The sequence below is a fragment of the Bombyx mori genome, chromosome 11 (genome assembly GCF_030269925.1).
Source record: "Bombyx mori chromosome 11, ASM3026992v2".
NCBI classification, from domain to species: Eukaryota; Metazoa; Arthropoda; class Insecta; order Lepidoptera; family Bombycidae; genus Bombyx; species Bombyx mori.
The window spans coordinates 10,362,947-10,366,697 of record NC_085117.1 but is presented as its reverse complement, the minus strand read 5'-3'; positions in this window follow the sequence as shown (position 1 = coordinate 10,366,697).

The window sequence follows — 3,751 nt, the reverse complement described above, 5'->3', positions numbered from 1 at the left end:
AGCCAACTGTTGATACTTAGCTCGGTGCATGTAGGTTTTACCTTTCTACTGCCTTGAACTTTATTGTAAATGGCCTACAACAAAACTATCAGGTTTTAAGAACAAACATATCTTCTAAATGTATCCGAAGCTAAATAACAAAAAAAATCTAAATCTATAGTGTCTGCACTTTTTTATAATACAAAATTTAAATCCATAACTCGCAAATAAAATCAACAAAAAAAACATCAACATTTCAAATAAAATTCGATTCATCGTCAATTTATAAACTATCACCCGCTCACAAAAATAAAGGGTGTTCAGAGAATCAGTTTAATTGATATTTTAAAGCTAATTAGTCACGGAGCACGTGAGTTGGTGTAATGCGTTGATTGAAAGAGACTGGCGTCTGTTTAGGCGTCGAGACTATAGGTACGCTTTGAACTTTGTGTGTCATTAGCACAGTACCTACACAGAACAAGGATTTCCTAAAATAAAACATTTTTTGTTAACATAGGAGAGTCTCGGTCCAACTTAACAAAATCGTTTTTTTTTTAAATAATTTGAATTGTTTTTGCAGCTATCTACAACTCGTTAAATGTGAAAATCGTGGTAAAAACTCGTTAAATAATAGTGTTTAAAAAAGTTAGTACTGTACTTATAACGTATTCGTGTCAATAAATATATTAAGTATTTATAAGTTTTTATAAATATGAACACTGCTAAGGGTCGTGACTTCTTGTGAATTATTTCCGCCAAGCTCCCGCAGGCAACTAATGGATATTTCCGAGAAAATCACCGTTGAACCGATTCTAACGATACTTTTACTGGCAAGTAGACAAATTCTCAAATCCAATCTAGTCTGATTATCTCGGAAAACTTTTGAATGAACGAAAATCATAAGGTGAAATCAAAAGAAAACATGATCAATGTGTGAAATAATTTATGAACAGCTGGCACACTTAATAAACTATGAGAGCAACACACAAACGGGACAACACATTGCGTGCACTTAATTTATGTAACAATTGTTTAAATATATTTTTTTCTTTTCAATGCTATATCCAACTACGTTATACGACAAACGTTAGCCCGAATAAATCAACTCACATTGACACCAGCAGAGAATTCTGGAAAATTAAGGTAAAAGATGATGTCGGGATATTTAAGCAATTATGTTATTTTACGAAATCTTGGAGCGGTGTGATTTAAATACATATACATATACTAAAAAGTATTAATTTATTTGTTGAATTAGGATTTTTGGTAGGTTCAGCCCTTGGTACTCTACAGTGATGTTCATGAGAATCCGCAACCGCTCAACATCAAATAGGTCAAAGTGTGCTCACTAACCTTCGAGGCATTAAAAACTGTAACAACAAAATTTTGAGGACATCGAAAGGATTTTAAAAAATCACTTGTTGATTTATTTATTAATGAATTAATTCAAACACTCATATTCGAAATAAAGCTAATTTAATTTTAAAATTTTCTGGTTTGGATTGCCCATTATTTCCTTGTGATGTACCTATGTGTAAATCTAGTCTTTTCCCCCACCTTATCCCACTAGGTGGGGTCGGCACAGCAAATTTTTCTCTTCCATTCTCTTCTATCAGCCGTTATCTCAACACACACTCCTCTCTCTCTCATATCGTCATTAGCACACTCTATCCATGTCTTCTTCGGTCGACCTCTTCCCCCTCTACTTGCTCTACCATTTCCATATATCTCCTAGTCACATGCATCTTCTCTCTACGCATCACATGTCCATACCACGTTAACCGTCCGCTCTTTAATTTGTTGATTACCGGGGCTACTTTCACACTTTTTCTGTAATCTTCATTTGTGTAAATCTAGTCACTTATCCAATTTTCATCCAAATATGCCCGTAATTCGGATTTACATCAATAAGATACTTCTCGGTGCTCTGTGCTAAAATCGATATTTTTAAACTGGACTCCTTGATACAAAGATTTGAAGAAGTCTTTCGTTATCCTGGTAATTATGTTCTGTCATGAATATTTTATTTTGGAATTTTGATGGTAATATATATTCTAATATAGATAATGTTAATAATTAAGTACATAAACAAAACAACCCAGTACTATTTTCTCCTCTATTTGGAAACTATTTTTTCAAGTTCGTAATGGCTATTTTCGTGCTCCTCTGTAATCAATTTATTTGTTTCGAAATAGTCAGCTTTTTCTTATAAATTTTAATAACAAAACAATAGTAACATGTATAATAATAAATAAAATAGATCGAAATCAATCAGTTATTATGGTTGAATATCGATCACTGGGTGAACACTAGTAAAATTATTATAATTATACTAATCACTAATAATCTATGCTAAAATCTAACGATATAAAATAACTTAAATACAATTAAACACAGTTAAAACCTATAATTTTCCCGTTAAGTCGCCACGTCGTATCTGACCCCATAATCTCAGTACCGTTAACCGCACAGCCGCATTTATGGTGTGAAACACCATTGTTCGTGTATTTCTAGAACAATCATTTAAACATTAACATTGACGTATAGCACATAAACTATAACACAGGACTACAAAAAAAACTTATTTTTTTGGTGCAGCTTTTTTTGTGTTTATGGTCGATAAAGTAGGTAGGTAATGTACAATATATTGACATACGTCATTTTAACTCATCAGCTCTAGTTTATCTACTACCCTCATTTAAAATTTTTACCAGTTTGTTCGCAAATAATAGACATTATTACAATAAATCGATAAAGTTTGTGTTACTATTTCATTATGGCATTTATGTCGTATCTGACCCCATAATCTCAGTACCGTTAACTGCACAGCCGCATTTATGGCGTTAAACACCATTGTTCGTGTATTTCTAGAACAATCATTTAAACGTTAACATTGACGTATAGCACATAATCTATATTCTATTGGTATGGTACTTTCATAAATTATATATTATATAAATAGACAAAAAATCACTCATATTTATGCAATTCGTTACCATACAATTACCAATTCTTAGTAAATTAACAGTATATTTGCGCGCGAATGACAATTTTTTATTATTTATCTACCAAGTAAATGAAATTTAAAAGTCTGTTTGTAATAAAAGAATAAAATGGGCTTTAAAAAAATCTTTTTTTTTTTTTTGTATATTTCTACTACTTTTATTGTAGAAAAAAAAATTGTATTCGCTCCAAAAATTCCCATGAAATAGTAAACTCCATTCGATTCAAATAGGCACCACAGCAAAAAGAGCGTGACCTGTTTAAACTTGTAAAACTGTTCATTGTCTTTGACAGAAACCTGAGTTTTTCTATTTGTGGCGGTTTGTTAATTTTGTCATTCAACATAGATATCTAAATGATAAGACAGTATTTAGCTTGCTCAGCTATTCACATTGAAGGATTCCACACACGTTAAATTTTTTCGTTATTATTTTATGTCGCCCGTAAAAATTCGAAAGAAACGTAGTAAGTAATCAAAGACCAATCATAAGAAACGAAAATGATTCAGATTTTTAAATCAGGCGATAGATTATCATTACCCATTACATTTCTTTACACATATAAATTACTATCTAAATAGATCTTCTGTGTTGATTCCACTTATCTTAATGAAATAATTACTAACAATTCAGTAATGGTTAACAATAGTTTGGCATGAAAATCATTTAAAAAACAAAGTGATTTTTGAAATGACCTAAAATCACTAATTTACCTTTCCTGTTAAACGCTTTGGACGATAATTATTTTTATGGCATCATTCAAATTAATT